Source organism: Mesocricetus auratus, unplaced genomic scaffold, assembly GCF_017639785.1.
Source record: "Mesocricetus auratus isolate SY011 unplaced genomic scaffold, BCM_Maur_2.0 Super-Scaffold_100694, whole genome shotgun sequence".
Taxonomy (NCBI): Eukaryota; Metazoa; Chordata; class Mammalia; order Rodentia; family Cricetidae; genus Mesocricetus; species Mesocricetus auratus.
In genome coordinates this window covers 76,881-95,705 of record NW_024429268.1, presented here as the reverse complement: position 1 = coordinate 95,705, position 18,825 = coordinate 76,881, and the positions used below count along the sequence as shown (strand labels likewise).

Here is an 18,825-nt window from a genome sequence, read left to right as displayed (position 1 = left end):
ACTTAGCAGATACAGTGGTGCCCGCTTACAATCTCAACAGTTAGGAGGCTGAGACAAGAGGATAACCGTAAGTTAAGGTCAGCCTGGGCTACATAGCAAGACCCTGCCTGCTCTGCCATTCCACAAAGAAAGTTAAAATGAAACAACATAGCAAGTGCTGACAAGAATATGGAGAAACTGGAGCCTTTATGTAGGTTCCATTTTATGAAGGGGGAGGTGTGTTTAGGTAGGGGTGTAAAATAGTGTACTCATTATAGAAAATAGTGATGAAGTTCCTCAAAAATTAAAAAGAGAATAACTTCTGAATATGTAACCAAAAGAATCCCAATCACAGACAGGTATAGTCCAAAGGCCTAGAATCTCAGCATGTGGGAGATAAAACCAAGAGGATCCAGAGTTCAAGGCAGAAGGGTTAGGGGAGAAGAAATTCAGAGCAGGGGGAAGAGTCTGTCCAACATTCATTTCAGCACCATTCAAAATAACCAAAAGGTAGAAACTACCCACATACTCATTAGCACATGATACAGTAATTTTAAAATATGGTTTACATATATCATGGAATCGTAAAATACCTTTTAAAAGACAATTCTGGGTTTTTTGTTTTGTTTTGTTTTGTTTTTACCTGTTTGCATTCTAAAGACAGAGAGAGAAAGGTGTGGAGTAGAGCAATACAATATTCTGTAGATATCTCTTCCATTCTAAGAGACAGGAACTTTTGCTGGACCTCACACCTAAGTTAATAATACACCTTGAGGTCACTTAAGACTGCTAGCCTACTGGGTACTCCAACTGTTTACCTGCCTTTAAGAGAACAATGTAACAACCAACCTTACTTGCCTTGGATTCCCCAAGTAATCAACTTTTACAACCTAAGCTAATGTATAGCTGGAATCTTAAATTAGGTACTCTTCTATGCCCCTGACCAAGAGTAATACGTGTATATCATTTCCTGAGAACAGCAAATACAGAAGTTGAAAGCAACTTCCTAAAATCTACCATAAAGGTTAAAAGCAACTACTTGTATTATTGGCTAATAAGCAATGATGTTTGTTGTCTGGGTCATTTGGGATCAGTTGGAGCCAGTGACTTAATCCCTTGTAAAACTCTGTGATGTTTTCTGTGCTGCTCAATAAATAGAGTGCAGCCTTTCATTAGGGACAGATCTATACAGCTGATAAAACAGACGCAGGGACAGAGTCACAAGATAGTCCTTTGGCAGGGACAGACTCAGACAGAGGACAGAAGATAGATAGGGTAGGAAGTAGAATAACCACTCTCTTGGTCAAACAACTCCAAAAGAAGTGCTTTTATTTCTTTCCTTAATAGAGACATCAATGCATTATTTACAATTCAAGAGTTAATCCTGATGCATTATAATCCATGCAGTGCAGTACAGGCTTTTTGTTTTGTTTTATATACTACAGAAAGAATGAAATTTATTTCTATTCCTGGCATTGTGGTGCATACCTTTAATTTCAACACTCAGGAGGCAAAGAGAGTTAGAGGGATTTCTCTCAGTTTCAGGCCAGTCTTAACATAGCTAGACCCTGTGTCCAAAAAAAAAAATCTTGCTTGCAAAAAAAATGTGTTGATTGTAATGGTTCTTAATTTGGATTAATAAAAATGTTTGAATCTAGATATAATGATTTGAAATTCAGCCCAAAACACAGTTCTTTTCATGCCAACTTAGGAGTCAAAAAACCCACAGAAACAAAAAGAAGTACTTTCCAAAGCTTGTGGACAAAAGATAAAGCTCTAAATATCTGTTACACGTCAGTCACACTTAACATTACGGAACCATGCACTTTAGAAGTAAATGTGGGCTAAATAGACGGCCCAACTGCTAACAGTGCTCACTGCTCAAGGAAGGACTCAGGTCTAGTTCCCGGCAAGCACGTCAGGTGCTCACAGCTGCATCTGGTCTCTGCAGGCAGCACCACTGTGTACATACAATCCCCACAGACATGCAATACACCTGATTAAAAATAATCTCTTTAAAAACAGTATACATGTCTATAACCCCAGCAGGAAAGAGAAAGACAAGTAGGAGAATCAGTCAGTTTGAGTTCACCTGGCTTACACAGTGAGTTCCAAACCAAAAACAAAAAACAAAAAACAAACAAACAAATAAGGGTTGGAGGCAATTCGCAATCATCTGTAACTCCAGTTCCAAGGGATCCTATGCTTCTGAGCTCTGTAGGATCCCACACCAATAGGATACAAAATTATATAAGCATTTCAAAATATATTAAAATATTTCTCTCTTTCTAAAAATCAAAAATATAAGTGTGTTTTGGTTTTTTCTTTGTGGTACTATAGATTAAAGCCAGGGATGTGTATATACTAAGCACATATTTAATCACCAGACTGTATCCCCAGCCCTGTTGTGTTGTGTGTGTTTCTAGCACAATAAAGAGTAGTAGGGATTTCATCTACAGTAGGCACAGTAGAGGTTCAACAAATAACTAGTTCTATTGTTTACAAGCACATGACTGGTATTCACATGTCTACAAACTAAATAACTTAAACTTCACTACCAACTGTAACATCAAAAACTAGGAGGAGTTCAATGATGATTGATGGCAGCACCCCCATTCTTAAACATCAACTGTCTTTCCCAGTCCTTCTCCACTTCATGATTAAAAATAAAAGCACTAAGACAGATCAAATGTTTTGTCTTGTTGGCATTTTGTTTAACTTACAAAAGATAACTTGAACTACTTCCCCTAAATTTGATTCCTATGAATACATTTGATCACTAGGTAAATTTGCAGAATTGTCAGTTTGGTTCCTTATCCATGCCCCCCTCCTTTTTGGCGTGGCTGGAATTGCTAAAACTCTCTGGCTTTAATCGACAGTTTAATAAGGACTTACATGAAATTCTTATACTAATAAAAGAACAAGTTAACACCATTCCCTCTGGGATAGAGAATGGCTGTGTAAAGCCCATTGCTGGATCCCCCTCCCAGACTCTGCACTCAGGAGGAAGGGCAGTATTTAAGTAATGATTCCATCCTTTCTGCTGAAGCTATCTAAATCCTCTTCAATATACCCAAAAAGATGGCAGACCATGCCAAGTAAGACTGGGTCTTGGGTCCCTAACAACTACTACAGCTTTGCCAGCTAGCAACATAAGTTAGAAGACACTACTATCCCCTCCACTGAGAAGGCCAAACAGGTCTTGGAGAATGCTCAGCGAGGGTAGGTGAACATGGCTAGTCCAACAAACGCAGTAAGGTCTGACCTTCAATAAAGGCAGAGTCCCCTCTTACAGTCTCCCCAGTGAGATGGTAGGAGATAGTTGCTCCTAGAGAATTCGGGAGTTTGGGGGCCTTTGAACCTCCTGGGTGTGTTACCCGGTGGTCAGTGCTCTGAGTTTTTAAGCATAAATGCCCAGTGACCCACAGGAAAACACTGTTGCACTGTATTGCTTAGAGAAAAATAGCAAGAAAACACTTTTGTTACATGTTCAACACCAACAATTTTTGGTAGTACTTTCAAGGAGAAGATAATTAAATCTTGATCTAGAAGGCTGACTAGATATATTCAATACAGTGTTAAACTATCTGGAGAATTATTTCATAATTGTGAACAAAAGCTATTCACTAAACAATAACTCATTTACGTATCTTCTCAGTCATTGATAATCGAGTCTCTAAGAAGTTGTCTATTTCAGGTACCTCATATAAATGGTAACATTTGACTTTTGGGTTTTGATTTTTTTTCTTTCCATAAAAGTTAAGGGGACTCAGCAGTTAAGAAAGAGCATGAACTGCCATTCTACTGACCCAAGTTCAATTCCCAACACCAATATCAAGCAGTTGGAGCTCCAGTTCCAGGGAAATCCAACACCTCCAGCCTCTGGGGTCACCCGCAGTCACATGCACGTACCTATATACATACACATAATTAAAAATAATAAAAATAAATCCTTTTTTGAAAGGGCTTTTAAAAGTTATTGAGGATTTTTTCCTTTAATTACATTTTGAGAGAGAGAGAGAGAGAGAGTGTGTGCGCGTGCATGCACACACAAAAGATGGAGTTCTGTTCCCAGCACCCACATGGCAGCTGGTAACTACCTGTAACTTCATCTCCAAGGATCTGACACCCTCTTCTGGCCTCTGAGGGCACTGCACATACATGGTACACACACTATGCATACAGGCATGTGCACTCAACAGTACATATATAGAGGTCAGAGAACAACTTAAGGGAGTTGATTCTCCTCTTCTGGCCTCTGAGGGCACTGCACATACATGGTACACACACACTATGCATACAGGCATGTGCACTCAACAGTACATATATAGAGGTCAGAGAACAACTTAAGGGAGTTGATTCTCTCCTTCTGAACATGGGTTCCTGAGATGGAACTAAAGTCATCAGGCTTGGCTATAGTCACCTTTACAGCCATTAAGTCATCTTACCAGTCCTATTCTGTTTTGAAAGGGTTTCTTACAGCCAAAGGTGAGAATTATCTTGAATTCATGATCCTCCTTCCCCTATTCTTGCTCTATAGCTGAGAATTAACTTGAACTTCTGATTTACCTGCCTCCATTTGGTAGAGTTAAAACTAAGTACTGTAACAACTGGTTTTACATGGTGCTAGGGTCAAACCCAGAGATCCTTGCATGCTAGGCAAGAATTCGACCTACTGAGCTGCATACTTAGCCTCATAAAAAAATTAATTACACTCGGGAGGCAGAGGCAGGCAGATCTTTGTGAGTTTGAGGCCAGCCTGGTCTACAGAGTGAGTTCCAGGACAGCCTCCAAAACAATACAGAGAAACCCTGTCTGGAGAAACTAAAAATCAACGAATGAATGGATAAATAAATAAATTCAATGGAGCTATAAAGCTAGCTCAGTCAATAAAGTGCCTACCATACAAGCAGAAGGACCTAGGTCCAGATCCCCAGCACCCACACTAAACAAAACAAATCAGAAAAGCTAGGAAACAGCCTAGATCAATCAGTGAGCTCCATATAATGTAATGTTTGAAAGACTGTCTTTTTAAAATAAGATATCTTACTCAAAAATATGATGAAAAAGAACTGAGAAAGACATCTGATGTCAACCTCTGGCCCCTACAAACATCCACAAATACCATATATCCCACACATAGAAAACTGTCAAAAAGCTGGTATAGTGGTGCATGCCTATATATCCTAGCATTCAGGAGGCAGAAGCATTAAGATCATACAAAGTTTGAGATCAGCCTGGTGTCCCAGGCCAACAAGGTCTAGAGTGTGAAATCCCATCTCAAAAAATAGGTAGATCCTTCTCCCAACACATCCAGGCATTCATTCAACCTCGCAGCCCACCTAGATCTTGCACCAGGGCACAGCAGGATAAGCCAAGGTTCACCATTCACTAAAGAAACTTCTCTTTGCAGCAGATAGAAAAACCACACCAAGTCAAAGTGCAGAGAACAAGTAATCATGCGGTGCCCAGCCCCATCAACGACACAACTCCTGCCCCTAAGGTGCAGGGAATATATCACAAGAGAAAGGGCAGGAAGATTTTTAAGAGCTAGAGGACCAGGAAATCTGCTGTGAGATTCTGTCTCCTACAAGTGACAAGAAGTGTCCTCACCCATGGTATCTCAATAATACAGCTACCTAAACAAGGTCTGAAGAAGTACACCACCAACAGACATACTAATATGGAAGAGGAATCCTTATGGGGCCCCATCCCTAAACGAAGAACTAACGGCAACTGAAGAACTCCCCCAGGGATGAGCATCCTAATTGGCTATCCAATAACAAAGGATCTGCCCTGAAATCATGTACATATAAGAGACAATAAATGGAGTGAGCAGATCTTATTTATTTAGGTAAACACTCCCCTCCCTCCCTAATAACAAAGAATGTAACCATGAGCAAGGTACCTGGGAGGAACTAGAGGGAGGAAAGGGGAAGAAGGAAAATGATGTAATTACATTGTATTTAAATATTTTTTGTTTTGATTTTTGGGTTTGTCCCCCCCCCCCCAGACGGGGTTTATCTAAGAGCCCTAGCTTTCCTAGAACTCAATTTAGAGACCAGGCTAACTCCAAACTCACAGAGATCTGCCAGCCCCTTGTCTCCAAGTGATAGGATTAAAGGCATTCACCACCATGCCCTGCTTACTATTTTTAAAAAGTAAAAAAAAAATTCAATAAAAATAAATGAGCTAAGAGATGTAATTGCAGTTAAGAGAGCTTACCACTCTTCCAGAGGACTTGAGTTCTATTCCCAATACCCACATGGCAGTCACACAAACATCTGTAACCCCAGTGCCAGGGGATATAAAGAAGGCCCTCTTCTGGCCTCCACGAGTTCCAGGCAGAAACACACACATACATGCAAGCTACACTCGAACACATAAAATAAAAATAAACCTTAAAAGTAAATAAAAAGTTGTTTCTGGCTTATTTCACTTAGCATAATGTCCTCAAAGACCTTGTAAGTTGTATATATAGCATGTATCAGAGTTCAACTATATATATGCCTTCACTGTATTTTGATTCTTCGTCTGCTGATTAAATGAATTTTTAAGAAAGTAACATCACCACCATTTTTTTTAAAAATACGGCAATAATAAACACTTTAACATCACAGTCTTAAGTTGCTTAATGACAGAGATACAATTGTAACACCTGGAGTGTAGTTATACAGATAGCTACAATGTCACTAAGCAAAGAATCTTATAGTAAGTACTGTGCTCATATACATGGTATCATGGACCAAAGCTTCATTATACAGTGCCTGAGTTCATTATGCAGAAATTCCTCTTCTCACTTCATTTCCGCCTCACTTTCCTGTCACAGAGGTATTTCCTGCTATGGTATGGAACTATGTGACCATTTTAGAAATGTATCAGCAACGTAGGCTGAAGAGATGGATCTTCGGTTATGAGTGCTTGTCACACAATCACGAGGACCAGCGTTCTGATGGGCACCCAATAACAGTCGGGTGTCTTGCAAACCCCAGTAACTCTGGTTGCAATAGACTGGAAATTCAATTCTGGCTTCCTGAGCACACACATGCTCATGTACTCACACACACACAAGCAAATAAATAATTTTTAAAATTTCATGTGTGTTTGTGTATGTGGTGCGGTGTGGTATGGTGTGTGGTGTGGTGGTCAATGGACAACCTGCGAAACAGTTCTCCCTATCATGTGGGTCCCTGGTAAAACAGGCACAGATCATCAGGCTTGGTGGCAAGCACTTCTGTCCACTGACTTACCTTGACACCCCAATAAATAAAATGTTTGAAAAGAAATGTATCAGCTCTAACCTCTATAATTTTTGAGGTACTACTAGATTTGTCTCTACTTTTGCCATTAAGAAAGAATGAAAAACAGGTTGCAGAGCAGCACAGCAGTATATAGGACCATAAAAGAATGATGAAGAATAAATAACCCTATAAGTGACATAATTACACTGTCAATGCTTCCTTCAGTTTTAACTTCAAAACCTACCTGAAATTATTAAAGAAGTCATTAATTCCAACAGAATATCTTCCAATCAAAAGATCTGCCACCTTCAAACTAAGCAGTGACACATGCTTATAATCTTAGCTACTCAGGAGGCTAAGGTAGGGAGATCACAGCAAGATCCATCTCACAAAAAGAAAAAGGAAAAGCAGAGCATTGTGGTATGCATTTAAAACCTAGCACTTTTTTTTTTTTTTTTGGTTTTACGAGACAGGGTTTCTCTGTATTGTTTTGGAGGCTGTCGGTCCTAGCACTCAAGAGGCTAAAGCAGGAGGACCTCAAATTCTATGTCAGTCACAGCTACAAATCAAGACCTGGTCTCAAAAAAAAAGAAAGAAAGTTAGCAAGGTATGGTGGCACGTGCCTATAGCCCCAGCACTCAAAGGCCAAGTTATTTCACTGTATTGTTCCCATTTCCTTAATTCATTTGATTATTAAAATCCCTATTCTCTGGAAACTACCAACCTAGGTGTTAGACATACAAACAAAACTAGGACAGAACTCCTGTGCCAAGGCACTTAATATAGTATGAAGCATAAACAAGTGAGCAATTTGACATGTGCTATAATAAAATCATGAATAAAACCCTGTGAGAATAGCATAAAGGTGCCTGAGAATTCTGGGATGACAGCTCCATAATAAAGCACATCATCTGATGGACTTTTAATTTAAAGTATTGTTCCTTTTTACCCATGCTCCACGTAAAGATCTCACCACCCCATAACTTCTATGTAAGTCACATAAAACTCTTCATCATCTACATTAACATAGATTTCAAAGCTAACCTATAAGCCATTTCTAATTAGCCCATAATTCATTGCATCAGTAGAGGAATTTTCCTTGTTGGTTTTTAAGAAGCAAATCAACTTTCTTCTTTATTATTTAAAGGCTAATAATGAAATATATCTAAACTTCTTGAGTATAAACCTCAAAGAATGAGGGACATCCTAAAGCAAAAGAATTTCAAATCTGGGAAAATTAGCAATTTGGGAAATCTGCCTAAAGCCTTTAAATGACCAACACTAAGATAATGGTTACATGTATCCATGCAAGAGGAAATCAGTATCAAAAAGAACACTTCTAAGTACAGTGAATCAACAAGTGGCTTTCTTTTCCATCACTATTTAGACTGCCTAAAAATATTCTCAATTCTACCAAAACACAAGGCAAAAATCTTAACCAATTCTTCAAAAAGAGGTTTTAAAAAATATCTGTGGCAAGGACAAGATGTCAACTCAGTACAAATCACATGTTCAGGCAAAACTGGAATTTTTAAAATCTAACACCCAAGTTTCTACCAAAATTCTACACAACTAGCTCTTCATAATGAATGAGATTGTCAACAGGATTTTAACATAAATGTAAACCTTATTTTACAGTCTCAACACTTAGAGCAGCACCTGGAATGCCTGTTCCAAGATGCTCCACTCTACAAATCAGAAGCAATAGAGATTTGACACTGCATTTCTTTGTCTCCATTTGTATGAAGCTGTAAGTTAGCAAATGTACTTTAGGTCTTCATTAGATAAAGCAGTGCAGTAAGAAGAGCCTGTGCTTTCCTTTTGCTTTGTTTTTTTTTTTTAAAGAAATATATTCAAGCCCCATCAAAATAAGAATTTAGGATGCAATTTTCCTAAGTATTTCTGGGGCTTTAAATATCTCATTCTCTAACATGCTTCCAAAGAGAAAAAGCAGGAATCTTTTCATTTCAAAATCCAATCCTTTTCCAACTTGAGAGAACAAGAACAGGAAATTAAATTATGACCCAAATATTTCCACGTTCTTGCAAATAAAATTATGAGTAAATTACTTAGAAACATACTGCTTTATATCTTATTTCTAAATGTGAATTTACTGCTACTGTCCATTAGGGAAAGGTAATTGAAAATAAATTCAGAAATATAAACTACATTCAGCTGTGACAGAATTAGTATCTTAAAATATTTTCCAAACGTTTTATGTGACATAAAAACCCCCGTAAAATTAAATAACGACTTTCTTGAAACCGAGAAAGCCTTATTGTAAAGCATTTTAGATATCAAAGGCAGATTTTTTTTTACTTCAAATGAATTTAGATTCTACAGATCCTATGTGATGAACAAAGGAAGTTTCGTTGAATTGTGACCAGAATTCGTTCGAATTTCTAAGGCAACAATCGTCTTTTCTGACTCAACAAAGCTATTGTTCAAGGGACACAGGACCCACTAGTAAGAAACTGTCAACCCTACAGCCTAAACCCACATTTCTCGTGGGCATTTTATTTCGATCATCTAACGTCTCTTCCACATTTATCAACCCCCTGGAGATTGGGGAATAATCGCTGAGTAAATGACAGCTGGGTTACGGTTAGCACCTGTCGCCATTCTCAAGAGCACACAAGTTGACCAAAAAAAAAAAAAAGCCATTCTTTCTTTCTTTTTCTTTTTTAAAGATTACCATTCTTTAGAGGCTGAAACTCAACAACGCGTCCACCAAGTTTTGCGAAAGCAACGTGCTTGCTCTCTCAGTTTCTCTCCCATTTTTCTTTTCTTATTTCTTCTGCAAAAAGTGGCTCCCGCGGCGCAGACAGACAGACAGAGAGACAGACAGACAGACAGACCCCCTCCCCCCCAGGCGCGCACACCGGGGGCCGACGGTGCAGCCACACCGAGTGAGAACCCGGCAGAGAAGCCCCTCCACGCCGACACGGTCCCCCCTCCACCCCCCGCCATCGCACTTGGCTAGCACAAAAAGCCGGGCGAGGGAGACCCGATCGCCGGCCCCGCCGGCCCCAGGCTGTGGGAAGTCTTCCCCGCTCTCTCGGGGGTGGGGGGGAACGTCAGCCGCGCGCGGGGGGCGGAGGGAGTTCCCGCCTCGCGCAGCAGCACGCAGTCCCGAAGCGGCCGCGCCGGGAAGCTCCCCGCCCGCCCGCCCGCAGCCAGGGCCAGGCAGGGAGCAAGAGCCCTGCCCACTCGCGCCCGCCTCGCGCCTCCCCACGCGCGCGCGCGCGCCGCCCGCCCCGCAACCCGCGCGGAGCGAGCCCCGAGTGTCGAGCCCTCCTCCCCTCCGCTCCCTTCCCGAGACACACTCTGTCCTTTGTCTCCAGTGCGCGCCGACTCTCGCTCGCCCCGGTCCCACCAACTTGGGCGTCCCGTCCCGCCCGGGGCGCTCGCGCCCGCCCCACCACACAACAAAGGGAGACCCGAGGCTCGCGGCTGCCGGCCCCGATCGGCCACAGGAACGCCCCCGGCCCGGCGGGATCAGGCGTCCGGACAGAAGAAGCCGCCGCCCGCCCGCCCGCCCGCCCGCATCTCCAGGGAGCCACACAGTCGTCCCACTCGTGGGACCGCGTGGACCGGCCCGCCGCACCTCGCCACCTCCACCACCCCCGCCCCCTCTCTCTCTCTCTCTCTCGGAAAGGTCGCCCCTCGCCTCCCTCCCCGCGCCTAACAAAAAAGCGGAGCCCCGGGTGTGCGAGCGCCGCCTCCCCCCACCCCCTTCCCCCGCATGGGCGACGCCGGAGCGACTTGGCCGGGGCACCAGCGCGCGGAGGTCCCGCGGTCTCCGCCGCCGCCGCCGCCGCCGCCGCCCCGGGGCGCGCGTTTCAAGAGCCCTCCCCGCCGAGCGCTACCTTCGCCCCGCGCGCGCGCCAGCCCGCGCCTCTCCCGTGCGCCGCCGCCGTCACCGCAGCCGCCGCCGCCGCCGCCGCGGGGGACTCCAGTGCCTTCGGTGTCCCACTGGGTGCCGGACGCCGACCGGACCGAGCGCCAAACGCAGCCGCCCAATCGCCATCGCTTTTATTTGGGCCTTCCCCCCTCCTCCTCCTGGGCGCAAGCAAGCGCCGCCCCGATTGGCGGATGCGGGAGCGCGCCCGTCCAATCAGAAGGCCCCGGCGGGCCCTCCCCTCCTCCTGGGCGCAAGCAAGCGCCGCCCCGATTGGCGGATGCGGGAGCGCGCCCGTCCAATCAGAGGGCCCCGACCGGGCTGAGAGCCTTGCGAGCGAGCCCCAGCCCCAGCCCCAGCCGAGATCGCCAGGCTCCGGCTCGCCGGCGGCGGCGGCGGCGGCGGCGGCTGCGCGTGCGCGTAGGGGAAGGTGGCCGTGGCTCGGAGGGATGCGGCTCGCTCGGTGGAAGCGCCCCGGGTCACCGTCTTTGTTCTTTTTCTTTTCTTTCCTTCTTTGCCAGCGTAGGGGACCTCTCTCAGGGAAGCGGCGGCGGCCCGGCAGGCAGTCTGGGACCGGGCACTTGGGCAAGCCCGCCGCTGCGGAGGAGCGGGAGGCGGGGAGGTCGGGGTGGCGGGAAACCGGCCGGAGGGCGGGCCTGCCCTTGGCGGGAACCAGGCGCGCCGAGTCGTTCTCGGGGAGGGAGGGGGGCGGAGGGCGCCGGAGCCGAGTTTGAAAATAGTTGGGAACTGGGCTGGTAACAGTTTTAACCGCCGTCCTCTGTCTGGCGTGCGCATCCGGGGCCCCGGGGCTCGTGGCGTCGCCGCCGCCGCGGGGGAGGGCGGCTGGGGAGGAAGGCGCGCGGCGGAACCCCCACGGGCGATGGTCCGCGGCTCCTTGGGGCGACTTGGGCTGGCGAAACTGGCGCCTAGTGACAAAAAATTAAATAAATAAAAAAAGCAACGCCACGGTGACTTGAGATTTCTCCGAAAAGCCTCACCAAAAACAAAACAAAATCGTGTTTGTGGTTCTCGGCCTTGTCAGGTTACGCGTGTGTTAACTTTTTTGAGTGAAGATTGCAACATTTGTCAGTGGTTAGAGACCATCTCGGGGAGTCTTATCTCGGCCGAGAGAAATTAGGAATGTGCTTCGTATATACACTCTTTAACCCCTGTTGCATTATCTGGCCGCGGAGTGAAAGATATTTCGAATCCACTTTGTTTTGGGTTTTTGAGACAGGGTTTCTTTGTGTAACCCTGGCTGGCCTCCAACACAGAGATACTCCTGCCTCTGCCTCCCGAGTGCTGTCGACTTTACTGTTAAAAAAGTGTGTGTGTGTGTGTGTGTGTCAAAGTCCCACACACCCGTAAAAACAGATTCAGTAATGAAGAGTTCAGACTGAGAATTTGTAACACTGGAAATTGAGTATGTATCTATCGTGGTTCTCTAGAGGATCAGAGCTGATAAAATGAATGGGGGGTTGTGAAGATGGAAATGTATCTGTATTTATATATGGATTTTTGAGAATTGCTTACAGCCTGTGGACTAGCTAGTCCTAGCAATTGCTGTCTATCAACAGAAAATCCAAGAATCCTGTAGTTGTTCAGTCCCCAAACCAGGATATCTTTAGTATACTGCCAGTGAGAGAATGGATTTGCCAGCTAGAGTGAAAACAAGTAGATTTTACTTCCCACCTCAAAAGATTCAGGGTAAAAATCAAATGATGATTTAATTAAGAAAAAAATTCCTCATTGGTATACCCAGCCTCTTGAGTTTTAGTTGATTTTTGATATAGTCAAGTTGACCACCAAGAAAAGCAACAAAGCATTTATTTAGTCTTTCATGTATACTGAAACTATCCAATGCTGAGAAGTATACATAGAATCTGTAAGATCGGCAGAAAATTCAGTCGTGTCCAAATACAAACAAAATATGTATACCCAGAGTGCTCTATAATGTGACAAATCATAGCAGTCATACCAAACAATCATCAGTATATTAACCTGCCCTGGTAAAAATGCTTCTATCCAATACATCAGCAACTTATTTTTTTTTCAGTAAAAAATTTAAATTCCTAAACTCGAGTAACTGCTTATCTCTAAGTTTGTGTTACTATTTTATCTGCTCTTTAATGTTAAGTATTGATACCATGTTTTTAAGGGAAAAATCAAGGAAATTGCCCTAGAAACAACCAGTATATAAATGGAGCTTCTAAAGAAATCCAGGAGTTGTGGAGAAAAAAAATTTTAGAAGCTTGCAATTCACTTATTTTTTTCTGACTATATGGTGTTTATGAAGGCCAGGAAAATTAGAAAAATTACTTAGACTTTGCTGGAAAAAGATCTGAAGATTCCTAAAGGAAATACTGTAGAGGCATGGTGTACAAACTTTGAAATCACTTCAGTGTGAGGATGGTGATTTTTTTTTTTGTATGTAAAGAACACCAAAGTTTTGAGTGTGTATGTGAATGCTAGCTTCCTAGGGGAGCTAGATGAAGCAGAAAGCCATGTAAAACATAAAAGGCTGATGTTTGCCGAGGGTTTTCAAGACAGTGGTAGAAGTCACCCTGGTCTGTTAAGAGACAAAGATTCACAATCAAGTTTAAGGGCTAAAACCAAACACAGAGTTACTGCTCTATCATGCCCACCATGTTAACTGAAAGCTGGGAGAAAGTAAAATTCAAAGTTAAGGCTTTTAGGAGTACAGAACTTTCAAACCTTGAGTAGGATTTGCTTCTGATATCTTCAGTTTGTTGGCACTCAGCAAGTATGTATAGACTGCTTACTCTATAAATGGGTGTTAGATATGTGAAAAAACAAGTTAGTGTGCAACCCATAAGGTGGGAGACATAAAATCTAGAAACCGAGAAACAGCTCATTGGAAAGATGGCTCTTGTGCCTTTTTTAGAAGATGAGATTTTTAGCCGGGTGGTGGTGGATGCACTCGGGAGGCAGAGGCAGGCGGGTCTTTGTAAGTTCGAGACCAGCCTGGTCTGCAGAACGAGTTCCAGGGCAGCCTCCAAAGCCACACAGAAACCCTGTATTGAAAAAAAAAAAAAAAAAGATGGGATTTTTGCTACCTTAGCCTGGCTAGCTTTCATTTTGCTGGCGCATCCTGTCCTTCTGCCTGCTTCATAGCAGATGGAAGGGCATGTCAGTAGGAAGGAGAAAAGGCAGAACTTAGAGAATTTTTTTGTGTTGTAGGTGGATATAAGGCAAGATAGGAGAAATTAAAGGAACATGAGGAAGGAAAGGAACCCCAACTCCAGAATCTAGTAGAGCTTCATCAGCTGAGAATTGAGAATTTTGACACCAATAACAAATTTGCTATGAAAGTTGTCTATAGAAAGAAAAGAATTTTTATGTGGAGATTTCCATAAAGAATGTTAAAATGGGAACTTGCTACATACAGCCCAGACCGCCCTTGAACTTGATCTCAATACCTCAGCATCTAGAGTGCTGCCACCGCCGTTTCCTGCTTTGAAGTCTTTTGACCTTTTCCCAGAATAGCTGTTCTTAGCATGGCTCCCTACTGAGATTCAGCTACTTACTGCAATTTGAATGTTGCACTAGAAGTTGACCTCATATTTTTACTTTTGAATTTTCCAATGCAAAGATTAGGTTCATCAGGCTGCGAGATGGCTTGCTGCTGCCCTGACAACCTAACTTCAAGCCTTGGAATCCACATGGCGAGCCCAGGGCATGGTGGGTGGTGGTGCATGCCTTTAGTACCAACACTTAGGAGCCAGAAGCAGGCAGATCTCTGTGCCTTCCAGGCCAAGGCCAGCCAGAACACATAGGGATTTCCAGGACAGCCAGCACTACTTAGAAAGATCCTGTCCCAAAAACAGCAGAATGGTGGAAAAACAGCTTGTTACACAGAGAAACCCTGTATTGGGGGGAAAAACGGGAAAAAAAATTGTCAATGACTCAATTTTCTTTTTCTTCCATGTTTTTGTTTATTTTGTGGGTTTTTTGGGGGGGGTGGGGGTAGGTTTTGTGTAGTCCAGCCTATGCTACTTAATTTGCTATATAGGGGAAGCAAGCCTTAAATAAATAGTACTTGAACTAATTTTCCAGTCTCTGCTTCCCAACTTTATGTATACCCCTATACTAACTTCAATAAACTGTTTATTGAAGATACAGATTGGGTATGGTGGTATATGTCCTTAATTCTAGCACACAGGAGGCAGAAGCAATGGCTTCTATGAGTTGGAGGACAACCTGTTCTATATGGTGAGTTTCAGAGATTTAGGCCAGCCAAGACTACATAGTAAGACCTAAAAATATAAAAATTAGGGACTGAGCATGGTGGCACATACCTTTAATCCCAGCTTTAAGTAGGCAGAGAAGGCAGATCTCTGTGAGTTCAAGGTCAGCCTGGTCTACAAAGCAAGTTCCAGGACAGCCAGGACTATTATACAGAGAAATACCAGGTAGGGGGATGGAATACGTATGTATATGGACCAGCAAGAAATTTCAGGAGGTAAAATCTCATGCAGGCAAGCCTGAAGCCCAAAACTCCTATAATTGTCCTCTGGCCACATGTACACTGTGACACACATACACCTACACACACACATACCAAGCCAATGGTGTAGTGGCACACATTCATAATCCTCAGTCTGGAGAGATGTGGGCAAGAGGATACAGAGGTAAGCCTCTACTAGCAAGTTAAAGGACAGCCTGGTTACCTGAGACTCAGCTTCTAAAATCAAAAGTGGTGTGTTAGTGAGCTAGCAGAGTATTTTCAATAAGATTTATTCATTTTGATCCTAGTTCGCATCTTAAAATTAATTTTCTATTTTCAAACTATTTAAAAGCATTTCCCACAGTCTACCTTCCAAAGAAACAGGGCTCAAACTTGTATGAAATTTAAAGTGACAGTTTTAGGAAGACAGTAGGACAGAATTTGCCAGCATTATGTTTACACTCTGGCTAAGGAGCTCCATTTCTAGAAATCTTTCACAAAAGCTCTTGTAGATGCATGTAAAGCTGTGGATAGTCATGAGTTTGCAAATGATTGTTTATAACTGGAAATGGCTTCATCATTCATGTTATAATATGTGAAGTGTGACAGCTATCACATCTTTATATACTTTATACTGTTACTAAGTGCTATGCCATTATTAAAATGGATGATCTTAAGTGAATGAGGTTAACTTTTTTATTAAACTTCAGATAAATTTACATGTACTGGTAAAAAACCTCCAAAATGTGCTATGAAAAGGAAAAGGTAAGTTATAAAGCTGTGTGAAGGAACTGAGAGCATAACACTGTAGAATCATAAGATCAGCTTCTGTCTACTGAGGCAGGGAGCCCCACTCATACATGAGAGAAGTAGATGCATGCATGTAAAACGGTGTCCCCTCTGGAGAGAGAAGGGGAAGGGACAAGGAGGAAGGCGCCTCTGATTCAGCTTTGTGCCTTCTGCTTACCTTAACTTCTTTACAACAAAGCCGTATGTATTTGCTGGGTCCACGTATGTATTTGGTGGTCCACGCCGGCAGAGGCAGGCAGATCTCAGAGTTCAAGGCTAGCCTGTTCTACAGAGTGAGTTCCAGGTCAGCTAGGGATACACAGGGAAAACCTGGCTCAAAATTAAAAAAAAAAAAATGAACAAACATATTCATGTATTCCCATAATTTTGAAAATTAAAACTGTAAAATTGTTACAGACTAATATTTTAAATATCATTTGTGTGTGTGTGTGTGTGTATAATTGTGGGCACATACCAGAGATAGGAAGGTGGTTCTGTCCTACCTTGGGTCCCAGGGATTAAACTCTAGTCATCAGGTTTGTGTGCAAGCACTTTTAACTCCTGAGTTATTGCACCAGCTTATCCGTCTGCTGTTAGTTTCTTTAAGATGGGTTATAGCTCTGACTGGACTTTATATCAGCTTGACACAGCTAGAATCATCTATTGAGGAAGGAGCTTCAGTTGAGAAAATGCTTCTGTGTTATCAGTGGCACTCTGGAATGCTTGTAGGCAAGTCTGTAGGGTAATTTTTAAAATTAATGATCAATGTGGGAAGACACAGCCCATTGTGGGTGGTGCCTGGGCTGATGGTCTTAGGTGCTGAGAGACAGCAGGGTGAGCAAGCCAGGAGGGTCAAGCCAGTAAGCAGCCCCCCTTGATGGCCTCTGCATCAGCTCCTGCCTCCAGATGCTTGCCCTGTTTGAGTTCTCGTGTTGTTTTTGATGATGAATTGTAAATGGAAGTGAGTTAAACAAACCCTTTCCTCCCCAGGTTACTTTTGGTCACATTTCTTCAGCACAGCAGTAGAAACCCTAAAGAAGACATGGGTATAATAGCCAAGGTTGACCTCAAAATCACTATGTAACTGAGAATGAGTCCTGATCTTCCTGCCGCTACCTCCCTAGTGATAGGAGTACAGGAGTGTGCCATCACGCATGGTTTAAAATAAAACTCTTTAGATATATTTATCCTAAAACATATAATACAAGAAACTACAAGAAAGAAAATCACCAAGAGTCTGCTCTTTCCTGGTAGAATTGTCTGTCACTTTCACAGACCCCAGAACAAAACCCACTTTCCCATGTCCTTATTACTTGATTTCATTTAGGGAGAATTTCTAATCTACAAATCCGATATGGAAAGAAAACATGAGAATTCCAAGGAGCACAGAGACATGAGGGCACATACAGCATGGTGTGGGCTACTCGCTGTTCCCAGGGACTCCGATGAGTTTATGAACTGCACTGTGAAGCAAACAGCATAGTCCCCACGGCTCCTCAAACTTGGATATCTGGTCACTCTTTCTAAATCTAATTTGTTTTCCTTCACAATGTGAAACTTCTCTATGTGCTAATCTAACAATAACTTCTTTTTCTCTCTGGGCTTAAGGTTCTCCAACTAAATCAAACTTTTATCACCTGACCTGACATTTCATTAAAATGACAGTCACTTCATGGAAGCTAGCACTAAGTATACCAATTACCAGGAAATATGACGAAATGGCAATGCTTATCCCTTAATAAACAGACCAGAATTAATCACAAAATCTTCCCTACATATATCCAGTATAACACTGGCAAGAAAATTAACACACATGAACAAACACTGATAGCTGAAAGGGAGGCTGGGAAATTGTGGAGTATTCAATGAGAGAGAATAAAGTTGTCAGAATTAACCTGGTATCATGGGAACATTGTTATTCTGAACAGAATCAGGATTCTACAAGAAAAGTGTGAGAAATCACGAGTGGTGGCACACACCTTTACTTCCAGGTGCATTTCTGTGAGTTCAAGCCCAGCATGATGTCTACATCGTTCTGAGGCAGCCAGAGCCACATAGTTAGACCCTGTCTCAAAAGTGACAAGTATGACAGGTGTATGAAAACAATGTAATGGGTAGGAGAGGTGTCTCAGTGATTAAAAGCATTGACTGCTTTTCCAGAGGACCTAGGTTCAATTCCCAGCACCTACATAACGGCTCAAAAGAAGATCCAAACAACATAATGAAAACTATTACCTTGCGTGCTTATTTAAAATTTGATCATTTTTAATGGAAATTGTGATGATATCCCTTTTTCCCTTTTTGTTTGTTTTCCGAGACAGGGTTTCTCTGTGGCTTTGGAGGCTATAGCTCTTGTAGACCATGCTGGTCTTGAACTCACAAAGATCCGCCTGTCTCTGCCTCCCAAGTGCTGGGATTAAAGGCGTGCGCCACCACTGCCCTGCCAT

At 43.0% G+C, this 18,825-nt stretch overlaps 1 protein-coding gene across 6 annotated transcripts in view; it reads right to left on the bottom strand.

The window, feature by feature from the left end:
• The window catches only part of Ezh2 (enhancer of zeste 2 polycomb repressive complex 2 subunit), a 62,672-nt gene extending 51,473 nt beyond the window's left edge, over positions 1 to 11,199 (bottom strand). For all 6 annotated transcript variants that reach the window (XM_040740415.1, XM_040740419.1, XM_040740416.1 and 3 more), the window contains exon 1: positions 11,090 to 11,199. The gene's annotated coding sequence lies outside the window, so the exon portion shown is untranslated. The remainder of the gene's footprint in view (positions 1 to 11,089) is intronic.
• Positions 11,200 to 18,825: the final 7,626 nt, after the last annotated feature.